This window comes from Trichosurus vulpecula, chromosome 9 (genome assembly GCF_011100635.1).
Source record: "Trichosurus vulpecula isolate mTriVul1 chromosome 9, mTriVul1.pri, whole genome shotgun sequence".
Lineage (NCBI taxonomy): Eukaryota > Metazoa > Chordata > Mammalia > Diprotodontia > Phalangeridae > Trichosurus > Trichosurus vulpecula.
In genome coordinates, this window is record NC_050581.1 from 195,059,107 (window position 1) to 195,079,116 (window position 20,010).

Consider the following 20,010-nt stretch of genomic DNA (forward strand, 5'->3'; position numbering starts at 1 on the left):
TCCTCTCTCTCTCTCTCTCTCTCTCTCTCTCTCTCTCTCTCTTTCTCCTTTTTCCTTTTTCTCTCTCTCTTCCTTTTTGAGACTGGATGTCTATATCTTATCCATGCTGGAAGTGCATTGGCTTCTTATAAAACCTATCTACTACTGGGATGCTTTGGCCTTGTCTGTTTTCTATGTGTGAGCTACTTTGCTCCTCTTTAGGCAGCCTGGTTGTCCCCTGCTCTCAGAGCTAACTATAATAATGCCAGACTTAGTGCAGGCAGTATATCAGATGACCCCGGTGCAGCTCCACCACTCTGGTTTAAGGTTATGAAAACTAAATTTGAAATCCTCCACTATCATTTAAAAATGATTAGTGTGAATAGAAGAAGATAGAGTCTTCCTTATTTCACTAATTCTCTCATAAACTTAACTTTAAGATAAAAATACTAAACAAAGTCCCCATGCTATATACTATTACATCTGTAAATATTGCAAAAACTTGCCACTTCCCAACAATGTGTTCCAAGATTCCATCCTCCCTACCTTTGTCACATTCATTCTTCTGCCTTACCTTTGCTCTTTTACTATCCTTTTGGAACTCTCCCTTGGGCCTTCCTCCAATTTGCACATGCACTCGGAGTTTGAGTCTCCAAAGGATAGCTTTCTCTTTGACTTACCCAAATTACTGGAAGCTAACCATGTCCAAGACTTAACTGTTTAAGGTTCTTTAAAAGAGTTACTCATTTTAAATTTGCCCAATGTATTGCTCCTTTCTTATTCAACCATAGAGATGTTCATACTTTAAAAAGTGAGAACAGAGGGTTATCATCTTTCTGTCACATAAAATTCTCATGATCTCTGCATCCTGAGTTTACTTCAAATGAGCCAAAAGAAGGAACCAATCACAACTACCCCCATCTTCAAATTTAAAATCACTTAATTCATTCTTAACTTTTTTTTTCCTTCTCAAGCTTCATTACATCCTTTGTTGGTGAATCAAAATAGAGGTACTATTTGTTTATATAATCTGATATTTCCTGAATTGATATACATTACTTAATCACAACTATGATATACCTGCTCACTTAAAGCACTTAGCTTGACAGACTCTAGCTTTGTTCCAGAAAATCTGTTGGCTACTAATTTTCTAATTCAGAGTTCTCAAATACTATATGAATTGCTTAGATAATTAATTAAGACTTAAATATTCAACTTTTTATAATAAAAATATAGGAAACCTGAATCTCCGTCCTGCATACAACTGGCTTAAGAAACTGTCAAAGTTGGCTTGCCCATGTTCATATCCATCTGAATCTGCCTCTGTTGTCCACTGGGTATCTTAGAAATGTCCCGCTAATCCCCTTCTTTATTTTTTTTTCTTTTTGGAAACACTGTTACTAGATCCCATCTCCTTTTCTAACCCCCTCAGATTAAACACGAACCCAATCTTTGAAACAAAAAGAATAATCAAGCAAAACAAATCCACTCAAATATCATGAACAAATGTCCATGTCTCATTTTTCCCCTCTATCAATAATCCTTCTCTCTGCAGGTAGTTAACATGCCTCATCATTAGTCCTCCATAACTCAAGTTTATCATTGCATTCATCAGTCTTTCAAAGTTGTTTTTCTTTATAATTTAGTATTACTGTAACAGTTTCTTCTGATCCTAGTCATTTCACTTTGTATCAATTTACACAAATTTTCTCAATTTTCTCTGAAATACTTCTTTTTATAATCTATTACAGCATAATAATATCCCACAAACACATATACACACATATATCTATATATCACGTGTGTATAATATATGTATATTTACATAAATATACTCAAACATACACACATGCATACACATATGTATACATATGTACACACACATATATCTGTGTATGTGTGTGTGTGTTAGTTTATACTTTCTCTAATTGATGGGCATAATTTTGGTTTTAGTCCTTTGTTAATAACAACAAAAAGAAGTTGGTAAAATATTCTTGTACATATAGGTTCTTTCCCTCTTTCTCACTGTCTTTGGGTATAAAGGTCTAACATTGTTAACACAGACCATTGGTTTTTGTCAGGGTGGGAGACAATTTTAATTTGTTGGATATTTGATTCTGGCATCTTCTTAAATTTCTTAACTTTTTGGCAATCACATTTGCTCTTATTTTGTAGAAAAATCTCAACGAGTTTTAATTGGTCTATTTTGCTATTTGTAAGATAATCTCTTTGTCATTAAAATCTTGAAACTTGATTGTATTGTGCATGGATGAATTGAGTTTTGTGATTAACCCTGGCAGAAATCTGTGAATTCTATTTTCAATATGTTGCTCATTTATAATATATCTGAGAATTTTTATTGTATGGTTTACTAAAATAATGGCCAGATAATTGTCTTTTTTCAACATACTTTGTTTTTAATTCTACAAGTCATAAAATTTTCCTCCTTGGTCTGTATAGTATATTTATCAATTTTGTCTACATTTCTTCCAAATATCCTTGTCCCAACCAAGTAATTTTCATGTTTTATTTGTCTTCTCATATTCGTTCCTCCAACAAAATATGAATTGATAATTTTTAGATTTGTTTATATCTCTAAATATTTATAAGCTGTGGAGTCTCTTCATCATAGTTTCCTTAGGTGCCTTGGTTGTACTTGGTTACTTTGCTTCAACCTATACTTATTTCTAATTGAATCATTCTTTAAATTTTTTGGTGTATTAATTATGCATGTTAAACTTCCTGGAAATGACTATAACCTTATTCCTACTAGTATTAGTACTAGTACTAGTAGTGCTGCTGCTACTCCTCCTCCTCCTCCTCCTCCTCCTACTACTACTACTACTACTCCTGCTACTACTCCTACTCCTCCCCCTCCTCCTCCCCCTCCCCCTCCTCCTCTCCCTCTTCCTCCTCCTCCTCCTCCTTCACCTCTACCTCCTACTCCTCCTCCTACTACTCCTACTCCTACTACTACTACTAGAATCATTATTATTCCACTATATATTTTTTCTCCCCTAGGCATTTTTCCACAGGTATTTTTAATTTGTAATACTGTTTTCATTTTGTTATAGCTTTTCTTTATTTTCCTTATTTTTTACCAAATTTGTTTTATCTTTTGACTGTTTCTGGCAATTTCCCTTCCTTTTGCTGTTTGACTTTGGTTTAGTTTGGCTTTGAGGTACACATTAAGAAAGTAACATTTTCCCTTCCATTTGACCATCTACCTAAAAGTCCCATTACATAAGTTTCCATCATTCTGTGGATGATCCCTCAAGTTAATTATCCTTAAAACTATAAAGTTACATGATTCACAGCCATGTAATATCACTAAAGGAAGAATGATGAATAAAGTCTCTAATCACTGGATAATTGTCCAGGTGGAAGAGGAGTCATTCATATGGGGTATGATGACCTAGTTTAGAGAGTCCAATGTGGAGCTAGAAGAGGAATAAAGTATTTCTGGCCTCAGCACTTCCCCAAAATAGAGGTTTGGGGAGGGGCACACCAATTAAAGAAAGAGACTGCATTGGTGGAGGGATCTTCTTTGGGGAGAAGGCAGCTAAAGTATAGTGGGGAAATCCAGGGAGAAAGGAAGGAATAGAAGCAGGAAATGAGTTCAGGCATTTGAATATGTAAATTACAAAGGGCCAAGTTTTTGTTTCTCCTTTTTTAAACAAGAAATATATTCGAAAGGTATCTGGGGTATCTGGATGGTTTGAATGGATTTGTTGACACACCTCAAGAAAAAAATATTTTTTTTTTCTGTGTCAAAGACCTAATTAAAGTATTTGAAAACTGAACAAAACAAATCTATCATACGCATTTGCATCCAAAATGTCCCTTTGAAAATGACTTGAATAATAATTTCCCATGTCAATGGACCATTCAGGTACTTCAAGAAGGATGGGAATATAGCTACCTACTGCATTGCTGTTTGCTGTTGCCAAGTCAGTGAACCTCCCTGGCTGTATATTTCCTGACATAAAATGAAAAGAGTTTGCACAAGGTAACTTCTTAGCACTCCATACTTTGACTGTACCATGCAGATATGATCATTTAACAAACAAATATGGACTTTGCCCTGTATCACTCTAGAGGTCTACACTTCCCTTTTTGCCCTAATTCATTTAAAGGAAAGAAAATTCATTCATCACTCCTATCTTGAGGGGGTATTCTATATCTGGATTCCCTTCCATTTTCCTTTAGATTTGGTTTGGATTATAAACTGCTAATAAGTAATATAGAAGTTTTTCAAGGTTAATAGCTTGATTTTCTCATTCTTTTTTATCCTCCACAGCATTCAGGAGTGGCCCAACATAGGACATAGGGCAGCTAGGTGGTACAATGGCTAGAGCACCAGGCCTAGAGCTATGAAGACACCTTTTTCCTGAGTTCAAATCCAGCTTTAGACACTTACTAGCTGTGTCATCCTGGGCAAGTCATCTGTAGAATGAGCTGGAGAAGGAAATGGCAAAGCATTCCAGGATCTTTGCCAAGAAAACCCCCAGCAGGGTCACACAGAGTCAGACATGACTGAAAATGACTGAACAGGATATATGTGTGATTCCCATCTAAAAATGATGACTCACGTTGTGAGCCATCACAAAATATCTGGCTAACATGTGGCATCTGAGCTGGGATCAGGTCACTTCTCTACAAGGGAAACTATGATCTCTGCCTTTGTGGGGTGCAGAATGAGACTGATCACTGGGTATTTGATCTTTCCTTTGCCTATCTCTAAGAGGTATGTAGGTCTGGAATTACATTGATCTACCCTAGCTCAAATGTTCATGTCCTGTAGGTACAATACTTTGTGGCCCCAGAAAAAATGCAACATTCCTTGATTGCTCTCAAGGAGAGAGTAGTACTTAACTATTGCTTGTTAGACTCCCACCAGCCAAATTGGGGCTGCACAACAGGTCAAAATGAAGAGCTAGCATATTTCTTTATCAAAGTAAATAGATAAACAGAAATTGAGGTAGTTTTACATATTAGAATAGACAATTGCAAAAGACATCTTTGACTTGGAGCAAGATAAAACATTATAGGCCAGCTATGGAGAGAAAACAAATTGATCTTACAAAGGGGAGATTAGTCTTAGCAGTCTTTAAGTTTGTGAGTTTGAGAAGTCAAGGGACAAACTGAGGTGCCATGTTTTCCAAAATGTCCACAATGGTAAGGGATCTTGTTGACCATTTAAAAGTATATTTGCCTCTGGAGATGGTATCTCCTGATACTTTTCTCTGAAGTGTCTTATATTTTTAAGTGTTCCAGTTCTGAATACTTTAGGAGGTAGACACCCTAAGGAAAACTGTCCCAAGCTTCAGTAGGAATGGGATTATATGAAGAATTTCTGGTTAATATAACATGTCTCTATGAAAGAGACTGAATTTTGACAGTAAATCGATCATAATGCCCCAGATTTGAAGGAGACCCTAAGAAAAAATCTAGTCCAAACTTTTTCACAAATTTGAAATTTTCCCCAAGTCCTGGTAACTCAAGGTCTTAGAGAGAAGCCTATTCCACCTTGGAATAACTTTATTTGTTAAGATATTCTCTCTCCTTCTAATTTCTATATCAAGATTGGATAAAGGAGACTCCCAAACCTCACCATACCTCCTTTGGTGATGAGGCCTGTTAAGAAGCTCTCAAACAGTTCACAGCTGCATGATGTTTTCCAGATTGAAGATTTGGACTGTGTGCATCCATTCTCTTTCTTAAAAAAATCAGTAAGTCCAACTTTCTTTTGTTATTTCTATTTGCCAAATGTCTTAATAGATTTGAGAAGAATCTTTCTCAAAATTTGTCTTTGATTTGATAACTGATTCTGTTTAAAATTTCTTTATTACTGATAACCCTTTTTTCTGCATCCAAGTTATGTCTTGACCTCCTTTCCCTGGTTCAGACTCTCATTAATTCTTGCCCCCTCTCTTTTCAGAGCACAAAGTTTGTCGTCTTTGTCTCTTGAGACATGGCTTTTCCTAGCCTTTATAAAACTTGTGAGAAAGCCATTTCTCTCCTCAACCTTTATTTTGAAGGCTTTCAGATTGGGTGACAGGAATCCTATGATGAATATCTTCCTTTTACTGAAGGAATCCAGCTTCTCTCAGTGTCACATTTGTCTCTGTTTCAATGATTCACAGCTCCCGGCTCTGGGTCTTTTCCAACTGAATTAGCAATGTTCTGATTGTCAATGAAAGCCATAAAGATTAATCATTGGTCCATTCATGTTCTTTGGTAGATCATTAATCAACAAAGTTTTCAACCATTGTGTAGCATCCAATAACCCAGCCTTCCTACCTCCATGGCACAAATCAATCATGACTATGTCAAAGTCGCTAAGAATATGTATACTACAGAGGGGACATGACTAACCACTCTGCTTTACCCTCTCTTCCATATCCACATTCATATAGGGTTCCTTTTCACTGGAAAGTTTTCATTCCTACCTTTGACTTTACTTTCTTTCTGACACAGTTTATTTGTATAGCTATTGCACGGCATATGGCCTATTCTGATGAAATGAAGGTGATCTAGAGAATCATAAATCTAGAACTATAAGGGACCTCAGAGGCCATCGAAGTCAACCCCTTCATTTTTACTGAGAAGAAAAGAGGGTGACAGAGTGGTTTGCTTGCCACAAGGTATTATTCTTCAGTATAGGCATTTCCCACTTAGTCAAAATGAATTTTTTCCCCTATCTTTGTGGGAAATTTTCCCTAAAGAAGTCAGAGGTGAGATAAACAGTGTTAACTATTCTACCTGGACCTGGATCATTCTATCAAATCCAAATCCTTAAGGCAATATTTTCTTCATCAGAAAGGAACTCTGTGGTTTCTGCCCGCTTTGATCTAGCCATCTCTATGACCCCATAAATGCACGGGAACGTCCCTTTTCCTCTGCTCCCACTGCCTTTTGATGTCATCATCCTCATGTTAATTCATATTCAATTACTTTATTCCAGCCCATCTGCTCTTAATATTCTGTCCGTTACACTGTGGGATAGAGCAGTCCCATTGCTTGCTCCAAAGGGGCCCTGCTTCATCAAATGTTCTTTGAGTTTCATTTGGAATGTAATAGACATAACTTGGCATGCACAATTGGCTTTTGGAATAAAAGGCCAAAGATGAGGTGGAAAGATCGAGAAGAGGGCCTTTTTGTTGGTAGTATATTTTTTTCTTTCCACAAATAAAAAATTTTTACATTTAGATCAACTTGGAATTGTCACTGTTACTTAGAAGGCAACTGGTAATAAAAAACAAAGATGTCAGTTGGATTATTCTCTGATGACCAATCATCAAGACCGTCATATAAGTTAAGGAAACAGTTAATGCATTAAACAGAGTTTAGGAAGTGGACATAAATTAACCAAGCTTCTGTATTTTGTTTTCACTTCAAACTATATTATTGGTCTTCTAAGTACTTGGAAAAAAAGTAGCCTGGCAAGCTCCATTTCCCTCCACAAGCTCTCCAAGACCCACAGCCCAGAGAGAGCTTAATTAAAGTGTTGTGCTATTACTTTCACATCTGCCTACTCCCACTCCAGTTTTGTTTAAGAAGTTCTGCCTCAATGATGTGTCAAAGCATGAGTGGGCATAATTTAAAGACTAAGCTAACAAACAGCTCTCAATTCTAGTGGATGACCTTAGCCCAATGGACCCTTTCATCCTTTAGAATCCCCAAGTAATCTTTCTTTGAGTGTTGGACTTGGCTCCACCTGCTGCTGAAGTAGATGCATATCTGGCAGCTGTCATGCCACAGGGTACCTGGAGGCTCAGAAATCTGGATACAATAAGGGGATGTCATCCTTGATGAAGAAAGTAGCCCAATCAGGTCAGAATGCAACAACAACAAGGAAATGAGAGGGATAAATTGTGGGTGAATACAATTGGGTTCCTTGAAATCTACTTCAAAAGGTTAGTGACAGGGATTTCAATGGGAAGAAACTTTTGAAAACATCTAGTCCATCTCCCTCATTTTGTTTTTGTTTGTCCTTTGTTTTCAAAGAGGACCAATAACATCACTGGGTGATGTCTTGACTTTCACATGAATTGGATTTAAGTGAGGAAGAGCTGTACAAAGTCATCAGGCTCATTATCTTTCAGAGTTATCAAAGTCCAGTGGCAAGACAAGAGTCAGGACAATTGGTAATGCCTTGAGATGGAATGGATGACATTGGCATCTTAGATCCCTCACCAAACTCTAAGCATCCCACAAAGCCTGCTTCAGTTGCCTTCATGGATATTGGAACAAATTATTCTCATCTGCCCATTCCACTGGGGAAAGTCTTCGCATTCTTGGGTTTGATCTCTCCCTAATTCACCAACAGGCTTAGGTCTTGTCAGTTACCCACAACCTACTTTAGCCCATCCACTGAGATGGTTTACAGGGGAAGATAACGGCAAATACTAGAAAGATGGAGAAAATGAAGATCGGGGGATTAAGTGATTTTCCCAAAACCACATAGATAACATGTTGCAAATCTGAATATAATCCCAGTACTCCTAATTTGAAGTAAAAATTTTTGTCTACTGCCATCTGTCCTTAACTTTCTGCTAGAAGTCTTTCATTCATGAGTATATCTCAAACCTTTCCTCAACCTATTCACATGTTCAGTATGTGCCACCCTTGGGGGCAAGTGAATTCTATAAGTTCATCACCCATTGATTTGGTTGCATGACCCTAGGTCACCAAAAGTGAAGAGTTTGCTGGAATTCTGGGCAGGAAATAGACTTCTCCATAGGTCTCCTCTTTTGAAGGTAGATCTAAAGAGGGCAGAATGGAATTTCCACCATTCTGTGGCATGCCATCTCTTTAACAGTCCATGGTGTTATTGCCACATGTGTTCAGAGGCAACATGTCACTGTATGGTATCAAGTGCAATATAAACTCATACATATGTAGCTGGATGGGACTTTAGAGAATATTAAATCTAGCCCCATTCTTTTTTCAGGGCAATCAGACCAGGTAGTATAAACATTCAGCCATCTGGTGAAAGAAGTTGAGGCTGTCCTCATCCTCCTACTAGCAGTTAGTCTCGCCTATTAAAATAGAAATATGATGTTGCTGGAAATCTAATCTTGATATGGCAGCATATCAAGGAAACCAAGAACTTAGAAGCCTATTACTCTCCCAAGGTCACATGGTAAAATATGAGATTAGGTCCTTCAAAGTGATTTACTTTTGATAAATGAAAGAGTATAGATGGATAGGTGGAAGCATAGTAGATGATAGATATTTGGGTAGGTAGATGGAAGGATAGATAAAGCTGAAAAACAACATTGATTATTGGTTTTGCTCAATTCTTTTATAAGCCAGAGCTTTGGGGAGGGTGCAGGGAATACAGAATCTATTTGCTTATTCTAGACAAATGTGCTGCCATCTTCCCATTATATAGTGCTTTATACCTCCTTTTATATCTTTTGCGTAGGTTGTCCCCAGGGCTTGGATGGCTCTCCCTGTATATTTGTGTCCTGTATTTCATTGGTCCTTCAAAGCCTCATCTTAGGGATCATTTCGTACAAAATGCCATTCTTGGTTCTTCCAGTTGTCTTCCATCACTATCTTGTCACTGCCATCAAACTTGTTTTGTGTTTGTCTGCATATATTTTACATTAACTTATGTTTGTACATGTTGTTTCCTTCTGGTAGAATGTAGGCTTCCTGAAGGCCAGATGTCATTCGTTGCTGTCTTTGCTTTCTGATTGCCAAGCACAAGCACAGGGCCAGATACATAAAAGATAGATAATAATTTCATGTTGAATTGACCTGAAAGTGCTTTCACATGTCTACTCAAAATAACCAAGAGAACTTGTGATCTCATCAGTATTAATGTTCCTTCCAGAAAAGGGAAATTACTTTACCATTGTCACATAAATATTAACTGATAAAGACAATTCCAAATAAAGACCTCTTCTTCCAGATGGCAGACTTGGGACCATAATGGCACCCTGCCCTGTACGACTTCAGCTCAGTATTGTTTCCTATTTGAAGAATTTGCTCATTGTCCAAATTATTATTATACAACTCCTCTCTTAATTAATTAGTATTTATTTTTTTCTGACTTACTCCAATCATTTTGTAGATTTGCATGTTCCTACAAAGATGTTGGTCCTAATCCTGAGATCTTGCTCCATCCTTGCTCCATTGCCTGTATTGCCTATGGCCTCCCATGAGGAAGGCTGCCACAAAGTGACCTTCCTCCCTTCCTCCTGACATCACGAGAATACCAGAGGAGGACAGATTATCTGCTGGTGATAACTTATTCTTGATATAAACCTAGCCCATTCTCTCTTGTGATCATACAATTCCATGATGACATCTGGATCTGGTACTTCTTTTAAATTCCTCATCCTTAGCAGCATGCCTCTCTCCATTGCACACTATGGTGTACTTCTTTTCAGCTCTTAAGAGAACGCAATTCTTTTTGATTTCACAGCCATGTTATACCAATAATACAATATTGATATTTTACCAAAAACAAATGGACCTTTTCTTCTGTGAAACTGTTTTCATTTCATGAAAGGAGCTTTCAAATTTCCTAAAGGCAATGCAGTGTATTCTGGTTGTGTTTAGCTCTTAGCCCTATCGATCACCCATGTCTCCTGTCTTAGACATCTAGATATAAACATAGGTAGAAATATAGAACTAGGTTACATAAATATGGAAACGTATTGATAGATAATAGGAGGAGATGGTAGAGGATATAGATATGAATATAAATGGGTGAGCTCTATGAACAGCTTATCATCCCCTTTGCATGTTGTAATCTAGGCAATGGATATTCTTCATCCATTTGGTATTTCCTGACCTTGGATGCTCAGGACAGATTTATGAGTAGTTTTGGATCCCTTACAAGAAGATGTATGATGCCCTGTTGATGATGCAATGCAACCAGTACAACATTGTGCTCAAATAAGAAGATTTGGACAATAAGGAATCCCTCTTCCATCTGCATCCAGCAGAGGTGAGATCTTTTGTTTTTGTCTAGCTGGGTATTTGTAGTTAAAGGGTTGTTGACCAAGGTTAGTATCTCTATTGTTAAGGTCTTTCAATGAATCTTTAGGTGTGGGGCTGGAAGACACCTTGTGAGGAGAAAACCTTTATGATGGCAGTTTTCTGCACAGAATCATTTTTGCTTGTTTTTCAATATACAATGAGCACAGTGTATTGTCTATGCCTTTGAATCAGTTTTCTTATGTTAAAGATCTAATCTACTGTGGATTATCACCTGTGAAAGCCTTCCTGCTCCTTATCAATATCCTCATTGAGGATGCCCTGCATACATGTATAAATACTCATTTTTCCCTGTATATACCAGGAAAATTTTCTACACAGACAGTATCTACACTGTCTCTCTTCTTGATTTCGTTTACTTGTTTATTGTCAATCAGCTTCTTCAGGAAGAGGCCCCCAGTCACTAAAGCTTTCTCCTCAAGACTACCTGGCATCTGTTTTGTATATACCTATATGTGATGTCCATATGTTGTCTCCCTTGGCTGAACTCTCACTGTTCAGAAAACAAGGCTGTTTGTCTCTGTATTCCTAGAACTTAGCGCCATGCCTGGCACCTAACAGGTGGTTAAAAATAGTGAAAGGGTCTCTGATGTAATATAATCAGTTACACACAGATCAAGTTACAATCAATCAATCAATGAGAACTTACTGGGCATTTGCTAGGATCCTAAGTGAAGAAGTGGCTAGAATTCTGGTCTGCGAGTCAGGAAAAGTTGAGTTCTAATCTGGTCTCAGACACACACTCACTCTGGGACCTCAGGCAAGTCCCTTCATCAGAGTCTGCTTCAGTTTCCTCATCTGCAGAATGGACATATTAATAGTACCTCCCACCACAGGCCATTGCGAAGATTGAATGAGATAATATTTATAAAACATTTTACCAACTTTGAAGTGCTACATAAAAGAATAACTTATTACATATGATGTGACATACACTCTAAGTAATGGAAGTGCAAAGAAAACCAAAACAGTACCTACCCTCAAGGAGGTCATGCCCAAATGGAGAACGCCAGATACATATAGTATGCACAGAAGCTTCCCTAAGAGGGACAGAGAGTGTAGCTTCAGGGATCATGAAAGGCATGCTGCAGAAAGGGAGGTTTGAGTGGTCATGGAGTCAAAGGAGTCCATGAGTTCGAGGTGAGGAAGAAGAGCATTTCAGGCACGGGCTACAGCCATTTCAAAGACTCAGAGACAGGACACAGGGTGTTACATGTGAAGAACAGGAAGATCCACGCAGGTAGACTGAAGTATGTGTGGAAGGGAATCATGTGGAAGAAGACAGCAAGAGTATTGTTCAGTCGTTTCAGTTGTGTCTGACTTTGTGACCACATCTGGGGTTTTCTTGGCAAAGATACTGGAGTTGTTTTCCTTTTCTTTCTCTAGCTCATTTTATAGATGACGAAGCTGAAGCAAACAGAGTTAAGTGACTTGTCCACAGTCACACAGAGAGTTAGTGAGAGTTAGTGTCTGAAGCCATATTAGAACTCAGATCATCCTGGGTCCAGGTCCAGCACCACCTACCTCCCCCAATGAGAGCAGTTAGACTTCCTTTTCTCATACTTTTCTACTCATACTCCCCCAACTGCAGCACCCCATTATGATTTATATAATGGTTGACCTCTACCTCAAGGAAAGAGTAGGAAGGTATTCAATAGAAAACAGGAATCAAGCATTGAGCAGGTATCTCTCTCTCTCTCTCTCTCTCTCTCTCTCTCTCTCTCTCTCTCTCTCTCTCTCTCTCTTTCTTTCACACACACACGCACACACACACACACACACACACACACACACACACACACACCCAATGCTTTGCCCAAAACCCCCTCAGTATGCATTGATAGAAAGACTTAAACTAAGCAAACAGCAGTAGGAACTATTGTTATAGTCTACTGAGATGTTAAGATTTAAACCTCATGAGAACATAAAGTAATTTGTGGGATGAGTGAATAGGTTTTGTTCTATTTCAACTCAGCTCAGCACTGTACCACTCTAAGACAATGTCTACAGCCAGGACAAGGGGATGGCTTCTGCCTAATGCCATTTGTCAGCTTCTCTGATGCACAAACTTCCCTTGCCACCAGTTAGCTCCACTGAATGAACTCAGGCCTTTTGGACCTCTTGAACTTATAAGGTTACCCCCTGCCCCAGACATGTCTATGCTGAGTCACCTACTCAGGAAAAGAAACCCAACTCAGAAAAGGCAGACAGTCTGAAGCTCTACTGCTCTAGGAGTCACAAAGAAGCAGTCATCTTTTTGCTGGTGTGGATAAAGGCCAGCCCTCTAAACACTCACGTGAAGACTTACGGCTATGTGAAAGCCACCTGAAGGGGTGAAGGAAAAGAGGGCCAGCATTGGCATCATTTCTTTTTGAAAAGGTCCACTGTCATTGACTCTTCCTTCTCAGTGGATAATAAGGATGCTTTGTCATCTCAAAGCACCATTAACCCTCAGTTCTGAGTCATGCCTACGGATATCTGGAAGTGGATACTGGATTTCATTATCCCCCAAGTACCCAAGGGCTGAGCTAGTTCATGCGGTCGGCAGGAAATAGAGACTAGCTCTGTGCATTCTCTGTTCAACCCCTGGCAACATATTTACTGCATCTATAGGGGACTTTTAACCTATCCTCATATAAATCATGGAAGGCTTCCTTCTCCATATTTATAGCATGCGGCCAGTCAAAGAGCTGAGTCAGTCATACTCTCCTAGTATTCAGGGCAATACTAGAGCAAATCAAGTATCTCAGAAATTCAATTTCCACCTCAATAAAATGGGCATAATAACGTTCATGACATCTGCTTCCCAGGATCATTTTGAGGCTCGTCAGATAATGTGTATGAAACATGTGATTTGCAAATCTTTGCGTGTTACAGACGTATCCACTGTGATTATTTCTATTGTTACAATCCAGGGATTTGAAAGGATGCTCTGGAGGTCCATGGCCCGGGTTCATTCTCTTTGGCCCGCGCTCACCACCAGAGATGTTCTTGGGAATATCACTTCGGAGTGATGCTGAGACCCTCCAACAACTGAGAGCTTTGCAGAGCTGATGAAGAAGTTGAGGATCGACATAGTCATTATGCATAATAATTAGTAATAATGAAACAATGGCTAACAAGCACCTGTCACTTTAGGGTTTGCAAAGTGCTTCACGCACAAACATCACATTTGGTCCTCGTAAGAGCCTTATAAGGCAGAGCCCATTATTATCCCCAATTTACAGATCACAATAGAAGTTCCCAGGAGATAGCTGGCTTCCCCAAGGTCACACAGCTAGTCTCTTCCAGAGACAGAACTGGAGCACATTCTTCCAGATTCCAATGAGAGTAAATTTCCATGAAAAAATTAAAGAAGCAAAGCCCGTTTGACTCCCAAGGCCAATGTGGCACATAGTCAATATTCACTGCTGGTTGGAACTAGTTGGAGCTCAGGAAATTCTCGTTAACACAGTGGTTAGATCATTGAATCCTCACAACAGCCCTGGGAGGTAGTTGAAGAAACTGAGGCAAACAAAAGTTAAGTGACTTGCCCAGCATCACACAGTGTCTGATGCTGAATTTGAACTCTGGACTTTTTGACTCCAGGCCTATTGCTCTATCCACTGTGCCACCTAGCAGCCTCTAGAACACATGACAAGAATAAATTCCTCAAGAGTCAGACCTTTTTCCCATACTATTTTTAAAAATCCCTCCTAATTAAGCTTGTGCCTTTCAATTTCTCCTCTCTCCAAATTTTCCTCTCCACTAGGTCATGACAGCCTCTTCGAAGTGTAAGTCTCACTGTGGCATTCCCCTGCTCAAGGACCTCCAGAGGCTCCCTATGGCCTTTAGGATAACATCAAAACAACTTATCTTGACATTTAAGCCCTTCATTAGTTGGCCCGATTTTATCTTCCTCATGGGATTGAACGTTACTCCTCCTCATGTACTCTATGCTAAACTGTCCTAACCGGCTGTTCTTTGAATTTAACATTCCCTCACCTGCCTGTGAGTATTTGGACTGGCTGTACCCCATCCTTGGAAAACTTCCCCACCTTTTTGCCACATCTTACTATCCATTACTTCCTCCAAGGCTTAGCAAAAGGCCACCTTCTAAGGAATCCTTTCCTGATTCCTTTAACTTATGTGTTCTCTCTCTCTCCTCCTCCGATTTTCCATATATCTATCTACTTATCTGCCTATAGATTCTGTACCTGCCCTCCCACTTCTGACCAATGGTTTCTTGAGGCCATGGTCCTTTTTAAATGTATTTTAAGTCTTTTTAGCCCCCTCATCTTGAGCCCAGTTCAGGACCCTAAACATTTCACTACCTGAATCAATTCTTTCCCCATTGGATTGGTTTGTGTGGATTTACTTGTACTGATTTTTTTATTATATTCTGAATATACTTATATGTTCACTCTTTCTTGCCTTAAGATGTGAGTTCCTTGAAGGGTGTGATTGTAGCATTTTTGTCTTTGAGTCTCCAGTATCTGGACCTTTCTGGCCTATGCTAAGTACTGAATGAATCCTTGCTGGTTGCCTAATGATGTCCTGTATTCCACAGTAGACTAGATGGTCCTTGGGAACTGGAAAGGTCTCATTTCTGACTGTATGCCCAGCACCTAGCCAGGTGCCCCATATGTGTAAGCACTTAATATTTTTGGATTACTTGATTAACTGCATTGTTAACTCTGGAGGATCTCCTACTTCTTTGGCCCTAGATCCAAGAATGCTGGGCACGTGTGTGAGAATGAGGAGGGTGTGTGAGAGACACGTGTCTTTCTAAATAAGATAATATCATCTTACATCTCAAAGCAAAATATTAGCCATTGTTTTTGTTGATAAATCAGGCCCAAACTAACTGGGTCCTTGTGATCTTGCTAACCCACTGTGTGTACTGGGAAGCGGCATGTTGGCTCTTGCTTCCATAGCCTGGGGTTTCTCCACAGATCCCTTGTGCAGTCATTTTCCCTCTTAATGGGATTTGACCAGCATTCATGTTCCCTTCTCTGTAGAAGCAAGAATGAGAATTGCTTGCCTCTGAGTCATTGTTAAATGAGCTTGGATAGATAGAGAAAGTATCTTGAATGTACATGCACATCTTCAAACACTGGACACCTGATGCCGGGGAGCAGCTCCCTGGGTTCATTTTCCAGTGAGGTAATCCAGCACATCTTTGATTCTAACATGCAGTTATTCAGACTGGGTTTTCACCACCGACAGGATGGTTACAGATAAAATCGTCTCTAATTCAGAAAGGACCCACCACTCCAGCTCAAGGTTTCGTTTCCTCTTCTCAGCTCCATTTTCTTTTGCTATATTCTCTTGTTCCCCAACCACTGATAAGAACAAAGTGGGTCCCGGGTATCCTGCCTAAGCCTCAAACCCAGGCGCCTCTCTTGGCTCTAAAAAGGCCTTCTCCACGGTGCCAGGGAATACATTTTCATTTGGAGCTCATTTGGAAGCCATATTTTTGATGGGCCTCTTCTAGCAGGGTGCCTTTCTTTCTTGAAGCAGCCATTCAGAATTCTTAAGCAACCACTGACTGATTTACCTTGGATGAATCACTTAATATCTATGGTAAAGTAAATGAGTGGAACTAGATTGATTCTCAAACATTTGTTAAGTTACTCTCACATGACAGACACTATACAAGGGGAAGTATTCCAGGGATGGGGGGACAAAACTCCAAATGCTCACAGTTGGGTGATGGAATGTGAAATTCAAAGAACAGCTGGTTTCAATAGTTTAGAATAGAGAACATGAAGAAGAATAATGTTCAATATCCCAAAAGGAAGAAAAGGAGGAAGAGGGAGAGGAAGAAAAGTAGGAGGAAGAATAGCTGTGGGGCCTCAGCAAGTGGAAGGCCTTAGCCTTGCTCCCACTTTTGCTATATGTAGTGTTGACTCTTTCTTTACCTTTTTAAAACCTCTTTCTATTTGCTATTCCCCTCACATAAGGTGGATAAGTGTCAGAGACAGATGCTAGTAGGTCCCAACCTTGGTAGCTGACAAACCCAAAGAGCTAGTAGGATACATAATAGCCATACGAGGGACCAGCCTTGAGGAGCACCCTGCTGGACCAGTCCAGCCATTAACGGCCCTAGCCACTGAGAAGGCATGACCTTCTGCACATAGGGGATTGCTTCATCCTCTGGCTCTGCCATACTCACAAGCAAACTTGCTTGGAGGAATGCTGTGCAACAACCACTTTAAATTGGAGTGCAATATCCCCAGGGACTTAGGTGTACAGAGGAGCCTGCGGCCAGCTTCTAGACCTTTTTCTACTTTGGTTTTTATTTGGGTTCTTTGGGTCCTTTTAGTAAATATTCTTTTATCAAAGTTAATTCATATCAAATGGAAAGAGGATACTGGGAAAATATTAACTAGCACTGAGAAGGGATTGAGGTGTAATTGGTATTGAGGACTCAAGCCAATAGCATTAGAGGAACCCCACTGTTTCTACAATGTGCCTCTAGACCCAGAAGGTAATGACCTAACAACTCTCAGGGGACCTAAGTCACCAGTACAGTTGTGAGTTGAAATAAGGATCATTTGTGCCTATACAGAAGTGCTACTTTTGAATAATTGCCAGTTTAGGATGGGTTGAGAAACTGATTACTAATTACAGATACTAGCTATGGGACCCCAGGTAAGTCACTTAGCACTGTTTTTCTCAGTTTTTTGGTGTTATTGTTGTTTGAGTCATGTCCAGCTCTTTGTGACTCTATTTTGGGGTTTTCTTGGAGTGATTTGCCATTTCCTTCTCTAGCTTACTTTTACAGATGAGGAAAATGAGGCAAACAGGTTTGAGTGACTTGCCTAGGGGCACACAGCTAGTAAGTGTCTGAGGCTGGATTTGAACTCATGAAGATGAGTCTTCCTGATTCCAAGTCCAGGGTTCTATCTACTGCATCACATAGCTGCCCTTGCCTGAGTTCCTCATCTGTAAAATGATCTGGAAAAGGAAATAGCAAACAATTCCAGTATCTTTGCCAAGAAAACCCCAAATGGAGTCATGGAGAACCAGACACCACTAAAATGACTCAGCAATAAAGAACTAATGATTCCATCCCCCCACTCCTCCCCCCAAATTCAAATCTCTAAAGTTTGGGCACACTGAATTATCCAACTCTAAATGATTCTCCTCTATCATTACAAATATATTGGGCCAAATTAAACAGAATTATTCTTCTCAATATTTGTTTCTACTCTTCCTCCCCACAATTAACTAGCCAAGGCTAGTTAAGAAAATGCCAATTTAATTCCCTAGTTTAAGAATTCAAATTAGAATAGCATTTAGGACAATAAAACTTTTCCAACCTCTTGCTCCTCCAAAGAGTATTGTCTTTTGCCTTTCAAATGAGGGATTAACATCTTGTGACAGATGTCAATTCCTCATTAGAAATTCCAGCCTATGGCTCACCAAACAAAGCTAGCTTCCATCCCTGACCTACCCAACTCCAGTCAAGGACATCTCATTCAACAATCTTCCCAATGAAATTCTCCAGGAAATTCAGGATATAGCTTAGCTTGTGTGACAGAGATAAAGAGAGAAAATCGCCTAATTCAATCACAGAAATCCAGGAGATGATTTCCTGAACAAGGCAAGATTTATGTTCTTGTAAAAGATGTTTAATTCACTCCAGGAAAATGGAATGAAAGCCCTAGAGATACAGATTCATATTAAAAAAAGAGAGCAAGAAAAATCCCTTGGAAGACACATATGGAGATGTAAAGAAGGCCAAAGTTCAATTTTTTGTCTTGAGAGAATGAAGAAAAAAATGGGAATAAGATTTTCCGACATATTTGATCATGAAGACTACAGATTTGGAATTCAACAGTACAAACTCTGAAAGTACTTATCAGCTTGAATTCCACATGTTAATGAAACAATGGACACACCAGGACTACCTCCCAGATGCTCCAGCCTTGTCCTTAAGTCACTCTTCACCATTCATCCCCTTCCCGATATCAGTGGTAAAGGATACTAACAACCTGAAATATAGATGTGCCTGTGTGTTTAAATATATATGTGGATATATATGTGTGTGTGTCTGTGTATGTACATGACTATAAGCACACATTCGTATATGTATATGTGTGTTCAAATACATACAAGTATGTATATAATTTTACCATCATGACAGGTATATGATGAACAGTGAATGCCCAAATTTATACTTCCATATGTATATACTGTCCCTCTCTACAGAACAGAATCTCTCTGAAGGAAGGGCATGCTTAATTTTTGTCTTTCTATCCTTAGAGCTTGAGGCAAAGCCTGGCACATTGGAAGCACTTAGTAAATGCATCTTCATTGATTGAATTAAGTGATCTGATTAAAAAATGATACTATCCAATTTGAGAAATATTTCCTAAGCACCTACTATGTGAAAAGCACAGCTCAAAGACATCCCCTTCCTCAAGAAGCTTAAATTTTATTGGAGTTAGGGTATGACATATGCACAGAGAGGCAAAATCTAAAAACACACCCACACATGCAGCTGGAGGCATCAGGTAAGGCCTTGTGTAGGAGGTGGGAGCTAATCCACGTAGGAGCATATTCCAAACATGGGGTACCATTTGTGCAAAAGTATGTATATGAAGTGCTATCAGGCTAGTTTGACCAACATGGTCAATGTATGAAGGGGAAGAGGATGAAACAAGCCTGGAAATGTAAGTAGGAGCCAGCTACGGAAGGGCTTGTGTTAGGAAATCAATGAGTCTCCTCCACTGAGGGAGCAGGGTTAGGCCATTCTCATAGCATCTGTTTCTTGCTTTGTGATGTTGCCTTTATTTGGACATTTAACCTTCTTGGAGTTTGAAGATTTATAAGAATTCCCTTCAATTAGTTTACCAATTAATAGTATCTCTGGAAGGCAATGAGAGGCCTCATCCATTCTCCGAAGGCTTCTTCCCCCTTCTCTTGGTCAAGGAATAAACTGCTTTTTTATAGCTCCTGCCAGAGTTTAGAATAGTAATTGAGTCCAACTATTTTAATGTCCCCAGGAAATACTGGGTGATT